We start from the raw sequence: 15,022 nt of genomic DNA, 5'->3' as shown, positions 1-15,022 counted from the left end.
AATGCAGATAAATAATCCTCTTTGGCCCTTTGAACTTTGCGTTATTCCTGCGGCTGCTGGGGAGGGTGAGTGTTGGGAGGGAGGGGACCTGATAGCAGTGGTAAAGGGACAGCCCTGACTGTGCCTGCCTGGTGTGTCCTGAAGGCTGGGGACAAAGATACGAGCCTGGCACTGTGAAAAGGGGTGGCTTCAGTGCCAGGCTGAAGAAGGTGGCACATCGTGTTTGATGACCCTTGCTGTGAGGGCTGGGACTGTATCTGCCCTGCAGTGGGACACGTAACAGTGTAAAGCTTTGCTTGCATGGCAGTGGCTTCTGGTCAGAGGGAACGAAAGGGTGGTGGAGTGGTTAGGGCTCTGTGCTGGGCTGATTTTGTCCTTCTCGGAGAATCACTTACTGTATTCTGCTTTGCTTTCTGACCATAAAGATGAGATATTGTTAGCATTTCTGCTACTCACGGGACTGCAAGGATGAGCTCTCTAAAGAGCTCAGAGGCTAGCTTGAGCAGGCTTAGAAAAAGATGTGGATGCACTCGAAGTCTTTCGTCTCTTAAGTTTGTGTGCATGAGGAGCACCTCTGTGTGAATCTCCCAGTCCCCCTGTGCCCCAGCCCTGGGTTGTCCTCGCCTAGTTGGTTTTCTGCTCCATGCTGGTGGATGACCAATTTCACCAGTAAAGCAGAGCAGGAACCGCCCTGCCCAGCAGCTGGAGAGGGGCAGTTTTAGTGCGATGCTCTGTGAGACAATAAACATCATGTGAGACATAAAGAATAGTAATTTGGCTGTTGTGCTCACTCATTTCTGAAGGAAAAAGACCCCTTTGGGGCACAGAAGGGCAGCACTTTCCTCTTCCTCTGCTGCCTGGGATGAGGAGGAGGGAAGGATCTTCCTGGGGAAGGTGAAAAGCTGTGGCTCCGATACGCAGCCCCTGCAAGTGGTGGTGGTGGTGGAGGGCACTTGTTGGTAGCAAACGGATGAAGTGACCCCTACCAGGAGGACAGAAACAGGCTCAGCAATGATACCTGTTTCAAAGGAAAACATAAATAACAAAATTGAGTGCAGTGGCGTTGTTCCTTTGAATTGCTGTTTGATGCCCTTGGGCTCTAACAGGCTGGCTGGGGTTGGGAGGGGAGAGAGGGCAGCTTGTGCAAGCTGTGTTCCAGTGATAGTGTTTTAATTTCTTCCTCCTCCGTGCCTGGTTTACACTTTAACATAGTTTAATTTTAAAGTCTCCTCTTTTTTTTTTCTTTTTTTTTTTTTTCTTTTTTTTTTTTTCCTACAAGGTGAATGTCGAGCAGTAATGTAATGAAAAGTTGACAGGCACAGATCTTTTTTAATAACTCTTATGTTGTGTAGCTTAAATTGGTTTAACTATAGCTGAGCTGAATAATAAGCAGAAGTGAATTCATCTCATGAACCACGAATATTTCTAAGTCTCCTTTGGAAAGGGTTCAATTGCTCTGTCTCTCATTCCAAAAGAGCGGGACCATGGTTTGTCATACACTTTTGGTCACCAGGTGAGAGCTGGGAAGAGTGTCAGGATGCCGTGGTTTAACCCCAGCCGGCAACTAAGCACCACGCAGCCGCTTGCTCGCTCCCCCCACCCCAGTGGGATGGGGGAGAGAATTGGAAGGGTGAAAGTCAGAAAACTTGTGGGTTGAGATAAGAACAGTTTAATAATTGAAGTAAAATGAAATAGAATAGCAGTAGTAGTAGTAATAGTAATAATAATAATAATATAATAATAAGATACAAAGCAAGTGATACACGATACAATTGCTCACTACCTGCCGACCGATGCCCAGCCCGTCCCCGAGCAGCGATCGCTGCCCGCCGACCAACTCCCCCAGTTTATATACTGAGCATGATGTCATATGGTATGGAATAGCCCTTTGGCCAGTCTGGGTCAGCTGTCCTGGCTGTGCCCCCTCCCAGCTTCTTGTGCACCTGGCAGAGCATGGGAAGCTGAGAAGTCCTTGACTGGTGTACGCACTACTTGGCAACAACTAAAACATCAGTGTGTTATCAACATTATTCTCATACTAAATCCAAAACACAGCACTATACCAGCTACTAGGAAGAAAAAATCAACTCTATCCCAGCTGAAACCAGGACATAGGGCTGGGACACAACATCCTCAAGTTGAAGTGAGATGAGAAAGCAAATCAATTTACCTCCAGGCAGCACACATTTCTTCTGTACTGCAGAGCAGGGAGCTGTACCAGCTCATATCATGATGATATGATGAGCATGGTCACCTCAAAAACAGGGACATAGACAAAGCAGAGATGTTTAATGCTTTCTTCGCCACGGTCTTCAACACGGATGATGGGGGTCCCAGAGCCCTGGGCTAGAGAACCATGACTGTGAGAATGACAAACTCCCAACCAACCCCGAACTTGTGCGGGATTTGCTGCTCCAGCTGGATCCCTATAAGTCAATGGGGCCCGATGGGATTCATCCAAGGGTACTTAAAGAGCTGGCTGATGTCATAGTGCGACCTCTCTCGATTATTTTTCAATGCTCGTGGGAATCTGGAGAGGTCCCAGTTGACTGGAAGCTGACAAACGTCCCAATGTTCAAGAAGGGCAACAGGGATGGCCCTGATAACTGCAGGCCTGTTAGTCTCACCTCTGTGCCTGGCAAAATTATGGAGAAGATAATTCTGGGAGTTACTGAAAAACACCTGAAAGGCAACTCAGTGATTGGTCCCAGCCAGCACGAGTTCATGAGGGGAAAGTCCTGCTTAACAAACTTAATTTCTTTCTATGACAAGGTCACCCACCTAGTTGACCAAGGGAAGCCAGTCGATGTAATCTTTTTGGATTTCAGTAAAGCTTTCAATACTGTCTCTTACAGTATCATCCTGAACAAAATGTCCAACATACAGCTGGATAAACACATAATGCAATGGGTGAGCAATTGGCTGATGGGTTGGGCTCAAAGGGGGGTTGTAAATGGGGTTACATCAGGCTGGTGACCAGTCACTAGCAGGGTTCTGCAGGGATCCATCTTAGGGCCAGTGCTCTTTAATGTCTTCATAAATGACTTGGATGCCGGACTCGAGGACTACTGTCTGAGTTTGCTGATGACACAAAATTGGGAGGAGCTGTTGGCACTCTCAAGGGCAGACAGGCCCTGCAGAGAGATCTAGACAAATTAGAGAGCTGGGCAATCACCAACCATATGAAATTTAACAAGGGCAAGTGCCAGATTTTGCACCTGGGACATGGCAACCCTGGGTGTACATACAGACTGGGGAACGAGAGGCTGGAGAGCAGCCCCGCGGAGAGGGATCTGGGGGTTCTGGTCGATGGCAAGTCGAACATGAGCCAGCAGTGTGCCCTGGCAGCCAGGAGGGCCAGCCGTGTCCTGGGGTGCATCAAGCACTGTACTGCTAGCCGGCTGAGGGAGGTGATTGTCCCACTCTACTCTGCACTGGTGCGGCCTCATCTTGAGTGCTGTGTGCAGTTCTGGGCACCACAGTATAAAAAGGATACAAAGCTACTAGAGAGTGTCCAGAGGAGAGCCACGAAGATGGTGAAGGGTTTAGTGGGGAAGCTGTACGAGGAGCGGCTGAAGTCCCTTGGTCTGTTCAGCCTGGTGAAGGGTTTAGAGGGGAAGCTGTACGAGGAGCGGCTGAAGTCCCTTGGTCTGTTCAGCCTGGAGAAGAGGAGACTGAGGGGAGACCTCGTCGCAGTCTACAGCTTCCTCATGAGGGAAGGAGGAGGGGCAGGTGCTGATCTCTTCTCCCTGATGACCAATGATAGGACCCGAGGGAACGGCAAGAAGATGTGCCAGGGGAGGTTTAGGTTGGGCATTAGGAAAAGGTTCTTCACCCAGCGGGTGGTGGAGCACTGGAACAGGCTCCCCAGGGAAGTAGTCAAAGCGCCAAGCCTGGCAACATTCAAGAAGCATTTGGACAACACCCTCAGACATCTGGTGTGATTTTGGGGGTTGTCCTATGCAGGGATAGGAGTTGACTTGATGATCCTTGTGGGTCCCTTCTAACTCAGGACATTTTATGGTTCTATGATATCAGTGGGTAGTGTTGGGTTTGAGTGGGATTTTGAGAGGTGCTGAAGACCAAGCTGCATTCCAGCCTTCCTTCCAGCACTCACCCTGTGAAGCTGTAATATAACCGTGCATGGGAGAGACCCTGGGACAGCAGAGGGAGCTGAGAGGCAGGGTTAAACTGGACAGCCATGTGCACCCAGATGTTAACTACCAGGTGGAAATAAAAAGTAGAGGCTGCTCAGAGGTGCATTAGGGACATGCATGAGCAAGGCTAGTAGGGGCTGAGGACCACTCGGAGGTTTTGTGGGGGAATGGTGTTGCAGATCCCAGATGGAGGGAGAGGACCTGTGGAGCGGAGGAGGGATGCTTGGCTGCTGCAAGAAGGCTGTGTCTTGTTTCTCTGGCTATAGCACGGGCAAAAGAGGCTTCCAGAGTGCCAGGGGTCTGGAGGCTGAGAGACGAAAGCTGTCCATCTTTGGGTGAAAGCTGGGGAATGGTTTCCCCTTAGTCAGTGGAGTACACACAAATCCCCTGTTACCTTGAACATTTCAGGCTCTAGTGAAAAGCCAGTCTTACAAGACAAAAGCTCTTCCCATGTTCTGTCTCTGGGTGTTTCCTCTTTCCTTTTTTCCTCTTCTCACTGATAATGCCATTCATCATTCTTTCATTCTTGTTTTTTCAGGGATGGCTTTGTTATTTTTTCTCAGTTTTAGCCCTTTCTTCCAAATGTTGTGTATACGTTTACTTCATTCTATCTCTCTGTCATCATGACAGCAACAACACGATGAAGCATCTTTCTGACCCTCTGCTACAAACAAAATAGGTACGAAACATCTTCCCTCTGGGGGCCAGGAGAGGAACATGCAGCGTTGTGTGGGGCTGGTTATTGCACTGAAACGCCCAAACTCTGCTCTGTGGGTGCAGCTGCCACGAGGCAGAGATTCCTGCGGTGTGCTCCCTGTTAGCGATTTCCCTGTTTTTCAGGCTGGCATGCAGAAAGGTTCCAGTGAACCCCAAAGAAAAGCAGCCCCTGTGATAAAAAGTGTAATAATGTTGTCCTATCAAGCACTTAAAATGCATCAGTTTAGGGACAGATCTTTATTTCATCTCCTTTGTGCAGATGTTTTCTTGCACAACCTTTAATAACATGGTCACACATTACTTATTCAGCCTGCTACCTTGTTGGTGCTTGTGATGAGAGCTGGTTAGAAATGTTCATCGCCCCAATTGGCATTATAAAATATGGCTTGGATTAAAGTGATTTTTTTTTTCTTGTGAAAAAGTATTGATATCCAAAAAGCCTTTAATACTGGAAATGCATGCTTTTTAACATTAACATTTTGCATTTGCTCCCTGGCTGTAGGGTTGATTTGCTTTTGAGTTGGAATGGATTTTACATTAAGGAGTTTGAAACAAAGAGGGTTGATCTAAAAATTAGACCGTTCATTTGACCCTGAGCAGTTTTTTCACCCTGAACTCATTCAGAAAACAACTTCAGCATTGTGCCTTTCTCGTTCTGTTTCGACTAAAAAAATGAAACGGTGACTTTTTTTCACCCTTCAGAAACTCCGTCCTCAGAACAGCTCTGCGTTTTGCATGGGGACAGATGATGCCCCGCACTGTGCGTAAGAGGGGTGTTCCTGCAGGAACGGAGCATGGGTGGGGGGGGGCTGCAGGGTCAGGAAAGAACAGCCTTGTGGAATACAGTCATAGGCCAGGTTGGAAGATGGGAATCTCTAGCCACACGTCTTCTGTGATGCAGAGCAAGAAGCTGAAAATACCAGCAACTGCGTCCCTCATCTTCTGAATGCAGACCTTAGGACTGATGTGTAGAAATGCAGATAACTTTAGTCGAAAGCTTACAGGAGGATTAACTCAGCATATTCAAGTCAGTAAGATGCTAAATGCTCTGAAGTTCATCAGACTGACTCCTGGACTATCGCAAAACCAGTTGTTATGCTCAGTAGCTTTAGCTTTAATCTGTGTGCCTCAGTTTCTCACTTTTATATGTGACATTGCTGAGAAATGAATTTACGTATGATACGTTGTGCTAAGAAATGAAAAATTTCTGAAGTTTTCAGCTACATTGGCTAGAAAAGTTGAGTCAGGTTCAAGAGGAAATGAGCAGTTTTCTGTTTGTTTGAGACAGGATTTGGATGTTGCGTACTAAATAATAATTAGCGTCATAAAAGTCTGTAGTGAACAATTATCCATTCAGTGAACAAAGCAGGTGTTTTGGGGGAAAAATAGGAGACAATTGGGTAATTAGACTGTACCACAACGTGTGAGCCCAAGTGGGCCTAATAAAATTTGCACAGGCAATTTTAAATCTGGCATGGCCTACTCTCTGAGCACCTGACGTGGAAACCTGAGTAACTTCTCGACATCATTTTTGATGTAACACCACATTACCGATTTCAAATATTCCTGTGCTTTCTGGCTGAAGCTCAGGCACTACAACAATCCGAGCTATAGAAGAAACAAAACAGAAAAGATGGTGATTTGGTGTTCAGAGGGAAAATGCTGAATGGCCGGCTTGAGCAAGGGGAGAGTTGGCTTTTGCATAGCAGCTGGCTTGAGCAAGGGGATAAGTGGCTATTGCATATTTGTTAATCCACCCTTTTCCTTCAGTTCAGTTCACTGCAAGTCCATCCCTGCAAGGAAAGAAACAGGCATGGGGGGATTATTTGCTGCTTTGCCAATAGATCACTCCTTCTGGCTGGTCAGACAGGCTTAGCAGGAGAGTCCTGACAGCATGCACAGTGGTGATGAGGCTTTGCTTGCACCCCTGGTACTGTGGAGCCAATTACCCATCCCTGCCACAGTATTTGCGGGGTGGAGGGAAGGCAGCATGAGCCACATCCCTGCGCCCAGCGTGCAGCGCATGGGGTGTGGGCAGCCTGCGCCACCCTCCCGCGGCTGCTGACGGCAGATGCCTTTACGTGCCCCTGCAGCAGGGACCATGCAGCTATGGACCGGCTCCCTTGCCCAGTGAAAATGTTTCATCTCAAATAAACACTTGTCTCATTATCTAGCTGTGCTAGCTTTGCACTATCTGGTTACTGCCTGGCTTGGAGACACCTGTTCTGTGTCCAAGCATTTTAGAAAAAAACTACCCAAAGCTGTCAACAGACATAAAAAGGCTGCCTGTTTCCATGGGAACGTGCTCCACTGAGCCCTGAGTATAATGAGCTGCTCCTTGCACTGCAGAAACACTGGACATTGCTGGAAGAGCTAAGGGAATTGTTCACCAGGCTAGTTTAGAGATGCAATTCCCTTAGGTTGCTGTCCTGTTTCAGCAGTGTTCAAAGAGGATGTCTGTGGGAACATAGCGCTGTGTCTTGGCAGTGCCCGTGGAGAGGATGGGCATTTGTTGCAGATGTCCTTGTGGCAGAAGGGAAGGACGGGATGGTGGTGTGGGTGCCTGTGCTGGAGGAGCCGTGTGGGCACACTGGCTGCCATGGGGCTTCTCCCCGCACTTGCTCCCTCTGGAGCTTGGCACCTCCAGGTTCCCAAAAGTGCTGTGTATCGGGGGTGGAAGAGTCAGGGATAAACCAGCATCATCTGGGCTGCTAAAAAATCATTCTGGGTACGAATTTTATAGCCATGGGTTCTATGTCTCTTTTCAGTGAGGAAGTATTGAAAGAGTTCTTGTGCTGCGACTTCAAATGTGCATCTTGTCTACTTTGAGTCTGCTGTGCCCACCGTTCCTTTCTGCTGCTGTAAGCTCTTCGGGAATGGAAGCAGGGGATACAGCTGAGAGCTCAGAAGGTCAGGTTGCATTGCGTCCCTTGCTGGGGAGGTTTGTCTCTTCAACCCACACTTTAGGCATCTGCACTTTTCAGCTCTTGAAGACTCCAGATCAATTCACGATGTTTCAGCAAAGATGAGAGACCTTATGCTAATGTGTCTACTACCTTCTTAACATGTCTTCAAAGAAACGATATGCAAACCATATTGCAAGTGCAGAAATGACTAAGAGTCTGTTCCAGATCTTTATTAGTGGGCTGTGAGTCCTAACTCAAGGATGGAAAAGCTGAACTGACTGCAATGGGCAACCTTTCAGATAAAAGTGCCTTGGCATCACAAATGGTTTGATGAAAAGCAGCTTATGTGATCTTGGTTCTCAAAAGGGCTCTTTCGGGGTCCAGAGAATTAGAGACTTGAACTGGGATAACTGGAGGAAAGAAAGAACAGGATCAACAGGCACCTGGATAAGTAGGACAGTATGTCCTTTGGAAAGGACAGGCATCAAGCTTCACAAATCTCTTTAGAAATCTTTGAAGGCATCAGAGAGCATGTAGACAAGGTAAATCCAGTTGACACTTAGATTTCTGGAAGACTTTTGATCAGTTTCCTCAATGAAGGAGCTTAAGGAAGCTAAGCCACTATGGGCTAAGAGGAAAGGTCATCTGATGGATAACTGCTTAAAAGACAGGAACCAAAAGGCAGGAAGATCCATTCACCTCTGCAAGGGAGGGGGGTCAGCAGTGGTGCTCTGCAGGCATCTGTGCCAGCAGCAGCCCTGTTCCATGTATTCATAAATGATCGGGAAGACGAGTCAAGACTGAGTGTACAGACTGACGATGAGAGTAAGGGTAGTAAAAAAGAAAGCCACCTTGTAAGACGGAGTGACTAGGCAATTAACAGTGGGTGAAATTCAGTGCAGGTAGATGAAGCGATGCACATGGGGAAAGACAGTTGTCGCTTTACATACAAGATGATGAGTTCTGAGCTGGGATCTCATTCCTCAGTGAGACTCGGGAGCTACTGGAAGTTATTCTATGGAAATGGCATCGCAGAGCCCAGGAACTGTCAAAAAGCAAGAGGGTTGGTGGGAAGGGATCAGAGAACAAAACAGAGACTATAGCTAGGGCTCTGTGTCTTGTCTGCTGACTGCAATTCTGTACCCCCATCTCAAAAATGACTTCTTGGAGCTGGGAAAGGAGTAGAGAGGATCAGCAAGCATTAGCAACGTGGGAAGCACTTGAATGTGAGGAATGATTAAGTAGACTAGAAATGAACCTACGGAACAGGTCACTGCAGGTCACTGGTCATACAATACTGATACGAGTGGGAGGAGAGTTGGAACAAGGAGATGTTGTCTGCTGTCTCTTCCAGCACAAGAATTGGTGGCCATCAAACAAAACTAGCGGATGGAATATTCAAATGAAAGGTGATACTCCTTCATGAAACACATAATTAGGCTGCTTGTAGCTACCTTGAATGCTGCAAGTTCAAACAGCATTTGTATAAATTCATGGGGAGAAATCTCAAAAACTTCTTCTGGTGCCCCAGTTGCTGGAGGCTTGGAGCAGGTATTCAAGAAGTATTGGCACATTACCCTTCACAGGTTATCTTCAGGCTGGCTGCTTGGGTTGATAGACTTCTCATCTGATGCAATACAGTCATTCTTCTGTAAATGGAGGGGAAAAAAATTGAGACAAAAATGTTATTTTCACGTTGTTGAGTTTCCATTTCATACTGTGGTGTCTGATTGTTAACATAAAAATGCACAAGCTCCAGATACCACTTTGTGCTGCTCATCATTTTTTTATCTAGGAGTTCATGGCCCTTTAAAAGCTTAAGAAAACAGGCTCCCCTCTCCATGAGGCTTCTGGTTTTCTTCAGTGAGATTAGACAATGTGTAAAGGCATCAGACCTTTCTGCAGAGAAGAGAACAGTGAAGTGTCAAGCAGGGAAAGGAGAAAAACCACCCTTGGGAGCATTTGTCACTTCTATGTGTTATTTCAGGTGTCTCAGACTCTTGTCACGGAGTTTCAGAGCGGTTTGTTCTGTTCATTTGATGTTCTAGACCAAAAGAAAAGGTCAGCTGAGGAGGTGATCATTTACATTGGATGACCATGATGCCAGAGGAGGTGAAAAAGTCCCACTTGCTGCTGGTGAATGCATCTCCTAAGACCCATTCCCAGCCCAGAAGCCAATTATCAGAGATGCATCTAGCCCAAAATAAAGCCAGCAGGAGCCAAAAGCCAGCTTAGTGTTCAAGCCTGTAGCTGAAATGCTGTAGGGATTATTCCACAGGTTCTACAGATTTTCATTAGGAGTATTTCTGCTTTAATGCCCGGGAGCCACTATTGTGCACTGCCACTCTCTTATGTTAGACGCTGTAGGAGAGTGAAAGCAAATAAGTCTGTCTGTGGAATAAGTCATCATAATGTCAGAGATATTAGGTGTAAGTATCCTGCTGATGGGATAGATGTGGTTAGCCCCAGGTCAGTAAGGTGTTTGATCATACAGCAGAGGACTGCTGTGTGCTCAACGCTGAGAAGGTGCATCAGTGCACTGCGAAGTCAGGGCCTAATAATTTATCCCTGTTCAAATCTCTGCAGCTCCCTGGCAGTGCTGGTGCTAGATCTTCTGTGAAGTTTTGTGCCTCATCCTGGGGAGACCTGAGGGTTGGCTGCAGTGGTGGAAATCTGTCCGCTGCACAGTGCAAGATGCAGGCCCAAAGGAGGAGCCTGAGGGTGAGATCTGTTATCCTGGGCTGCTCTTTTAAAAAGAAAAAACAACAACAAAACAAAACAGAAAGAAAATTTAAATCTAATAATGAAAAAACATGTAATAAAAAGTTAGTTTTGCAAGAGGCTGACAGGGTTGGCGGAGTGTTCATTATATGCTGTATCAGTAAGTATATGAAATGTCAGTGTGAAGGGAATTCATTTCCCAGTAACAAGCATGACAGACTATTGAATTGAACGGAGGGGGTGTCTGCAGGCAGCAGGGTGGTGAAGCCCTCATCAGAATTTCACTTCAATAGAGTTTACTTGACGAGTGTGCTCGTTTTAGCTTTTAAAAGTCCAATTTTTTGCCTAAAGCAGACTCTGGTCAACGCTCCGTGCACAGATGTGCTGTTGAGTGGAGGCTTGGCGTTCATGGGATGGGGTGCCCTGGGAACGCGCCGGCGTCCCTGCTTGGCTGCAGGAGGATCATCCCTCTCTTTTGCCCTCTTTCATTTTCCTGTTGTGTTTTGCTTCTCCCAGGCTCAGAAATCCCACTCAAAGCTGTGCTCAGCTTTCAAGGACTTTGTTCCTTCTGGTGTGACTTGGAATACCTCTTATGGGCAAATCCTTTCCCTCCATGGGTCTCTGCAGGCTCTGCTGAATTCAACAGTAGCTGTGTACTGGAGAGAGGAATATCATCTTGCTGCTGACATGCCGAGGGGCAGAGGGCACAGAACGGCAGAGACCGTGAAGAGAGAGAAGAAGGGAACAAGCTGAACCACAGGGATGCGAGCTTAAAGGGAACTGGCAAGCAAGGACTAAATCTGGAGTATGTACGGAGGTGTGGGTCTTGTCCAAAACCTACTCGGCAGGGTCAGGCTGCAGGTCAGGATTATGCAGGCTGTGGAGATCAGTCAACACAAAAGCAAATATACACACATATATACAGCCTCTCAGTAGATGGCCCTGCCAAAGTGGACTTGTACGCAGAGAGAAAAGTGCGATACTGCTTGTAATGAGGGGTTGCGCCACCCCAGAGCACAGTGCCTGCTGATGGGAGGACTGTGGGCAGGAAGGCATACTTTGGGAGCCTGGACTCGCTCGGCCAAGCATGAAGTCTTCACCAAACCACAGCGTTTTAAAATCCAGAATAAAACTTGCTTTTTGTCTGCCTTAAAACCAGGCTATAGTTTGTAGCAGCTCAGCAAACTGAACTGTCTCTTCAGTGAGCCTCAAGAGAGGGGATGGTGGAGGGGAATTACCCCTGCAGGCACTGCCTGCAGACTGGAGCATGCGGTGTTGCTGCTGGAAAGCCTTTAGTTCAGCTACAAATCCTGCTGAGTCCTCCCCAGTAATAGTCACTCTCTCTTCCTTGGACCCTACCCTCCCAAATCCCCTACTGTCATTAAGTGCCACCCAACCTGCAGTGGCAGAGGTTTCTAAGCAGGGGCCCTCCAAAGTTGCGTCTTTCCCGTGGTTTTCTTCGTTAAAACCATTCTGGATCCCCATCGTCCTGGTTTTCATTAGGGCTGTACCTTTTTCTCTCCTCCCAATGTCTTTTGGAAGAGCATGAGTGCCCTGCTGGGCAACCTGCTTTATCTGGGCATGAGCTGAGCTTGGTATACAGCCTGATGGATGAAACTCAATGTTCCGTTACACAAGTCAGACCAAGGGACTGTTGGGTCTGACACGTCTCAGACGGTGAATATATAGCTCTAGGGTAAGTGCTCTGCAAATGAGACTTGTATTAGGTTAAAAAAAAATAATGAGGAACTGAGAGGTAGGAATATAAAGATGGAAGTCCTCCAAAAGAGAGACATTTATTGCGCCGTGACTTAGAAAGTAAGACTTAGTATATTATTTTTTTTATTGCTACAAGAGTCTGCTCAGTAATTGGTGCTGCCCTATTATTGCAACAGAATTAATTGCATAGTGGCTATTACTAAGCACTGGGGATCTGCACCAGGCAGTGATGGACGAAACAGCTGAATATCCGTAACCTTCAGATCTGGACCGGTGTGGGAGTTCTTGGCCACGAGGCTCTTTCCTTGCGATTGAACAAGAAAATGGAAGACCTGAGAATTAAAGGCTGAAACAAATGACAGTATTCAAACCTCACAATGTGATTTTTAAATTAATAAATATCTGCATCCCCTCTGGGCTACCTGCATAGGCGGTACTGGCTGTCTCATTCAGTGTTCATGCCAAGGGCTGGAGCACCTTCACTTTGCTTTTAAGTCCTTTGATCTATCACATGAGGTACACTGATTAAAAAATGGAGGAAAAAAAAAATGAAAAAGAGTGCAGCGGGACCCAGGACTGTGGAGGGTCAGTGGGTTTTCAGCCAGCGACATCAGTGCTGCAAATGTTTTTCTGCCAGTGTGGCCTTTCTCTGTGGCTGGTGTCAGTGAATGACTCGGTCATGCAAGGTCTCTCCACGGTGCAGAGCTCAGGTAGCAGGAGGCTCCCCTGCTCCCAAACACAGCTGGAAACGGCAGCAGGAGTATTTGAAGCTAGATTTAATATGGATTTTGGAGAAAATAAAATGTACTCAGCTATTTGGACAGCTTAGTTACAGGCTGCAGTGGATTCTCCCAAACACAGAGTTACCTTTTCAAAAGGCATCTCTTGAATACAGGTGCTAAGGGAATTTGGTTGAATTTCTGTTGAGACCCCTGTGTTTTGAATGTAGGAAGATAACATGGCAAGCTGTGGGGCTGCAGGTGATAAGTGCTTTACAGGATCAGAGCTGCAAGGTGATGTTTGTTTTGGGCATTCCTCTCCTGTGAAATGGAAATCCAGCAGCTGTGCTGTGCTGAGCCCTAAGCCTGCCCGATGCAATGCAGCATCTCCTGGCTGTCGTGGTGTGTGCCTGTGACCGTGATAGCTCAGCTCTGCGTGTGCTGTATTGATCCGGTTAGGGACACGAGCTGCCGCACTGCATCTGCTCTGCTTCCAGGTCTGTGGTTGGTGGCTCTAGAGCCTGAGTCTAGGACTCCACACCTGTGTCTTCTTGGCCTGTCCTTTATATTTCTTTTTCCTGCTGGGTGAATCAGTATATTAGGATTCGTAATACATATTCAAATCCATCCTTTCTCATGAGAGCCTCCCCTGTTTTCTCTGTATTTTATTTAGGGCTACATACACCATAGTCTCAGCAGTTGGCAAGACTGGGGGTAAGGGAGCATCTCTGATTCACTTCCTAGGCAAAGGATGGCACATTCACCTCCCAGTTTATTTTCCTATTCCACCTCATAGACAACTTTCACAGCGCTTAATTATTCTTCCTTTTTCCTGAAGGGACCTGGTGCGTAAAGCTGGGTGGTGCTTTTACCCATTGTGTTTTTGCATGGCAGCATGACGTCAAAAAGCCTCATACAGGCAGCGAGGAGCACAGCCCTGCGTGTGACTGGCACGTCTGTTAGTGTAGACAAGGTACGCGTGACTCCTGGAAACCACCGTGACCTTGCCCTGAAGGAGCTGCCTTGCAGGGTTGCTTTGGGCACGGTAGCTGCCTGCACGCCTTTCCCTGCCTGCACTGTCCTGGTGCGTGTTTCTGATAAATGCCTGTCTCTCTGGCATGACTTGCAGGGGAATAATCAGGGTATTAGCCTTGTTCCCATTGGGCTCAGATTTCTGTTAATTGTTGCAGTCTACCTAACAGCAGAAGTCTCTCATCAGACTGTTCTCCCCAGCCCCGCAGTTGTCAGCAGCGTTTTGGCTGTTTCTCTTGATTCGAGGCTGCTTCCCAGGGCCCCCCTGTGTGCTTGCTTAAGCTCCTCTGGCTGGACCGACGGATTGCCGAGATGGGGGAGATGCCGCTCAGACGCTGCTCAGAGGAGGCCACCCACTTTGGACGCGTGACCCCGATTGTGCCAGAGGCAGGAGGAGTGCCTGCGATGTGTTACGTTTTATAGATTTGTGTTATCTGGCACGGGAGCTGAGCAGCTCTGCGGGGGCCTGGCCAGACAGCCCGATCTGTAACAAATCAGGGGGCCATCAACTGCTTTGTTGTGTTTCTCGCTGAGGGATTGAGCAAGTTTCCTGCCTTTGCTCCTCTCCTGCTCCCGGGAAGGAACCGAAGCCTCACAGCAAGGCTGTAGTAACAAGCACAAAGGCTGCAGGGTGCTTGCTGGGGGGAGGGTTTGGCCGGAGGAGGATGAAGGCTGTACCTCCCTTTTACTGCTCGCCCTTCCTGCGCAGGCTTCGTTCCAGGCAGGCACAGAGATCTACTTCAGCTGGCTGTGACCACGAGCAAAATTCACCGTGTGGCAGGGCACCGAGGGCCAGAAATGCTGTGCTCGTGCACTCTTGGCAGGATAAAATAGTTCCTTGCAGGCAAGACTGTACACATGCACGGTATCTTTTCCAACAATATCTGTGATGTTTTTGAAGACATAAAATTGTTTGGGTCTAATTAGATCATTGAAACTGCTGGTGATGAGTGATTTGCAAATTCATCTTGGGGGCTGCTGGCAGCTGCCTCGAGGATGAGTGAGAGCTGCTCCCATGGTCCAACAACCATGGTCAAAGGGTCCTCTGAAC

This window comes from Nipponia nippon, unplaced genomic scaffold, assembly GCF_047370975.1.
Source record: "Nipponia nippon isolate SJK-2023a ecotype South Korea unplaced genomic scaffold, ASM4737097v1 scaffold_7, whole genome shotgun sequence".
NCBI classification, from domain to species: domain Eukaryota; kingdom Metazoa; phylum Chordata; class Aves; order Pelecaniformes; family Threskiornithidae; genus Nipponia; species Nipponia nippon.
This window is presented reverse-complemented; position numbering follows the sequence as displayed.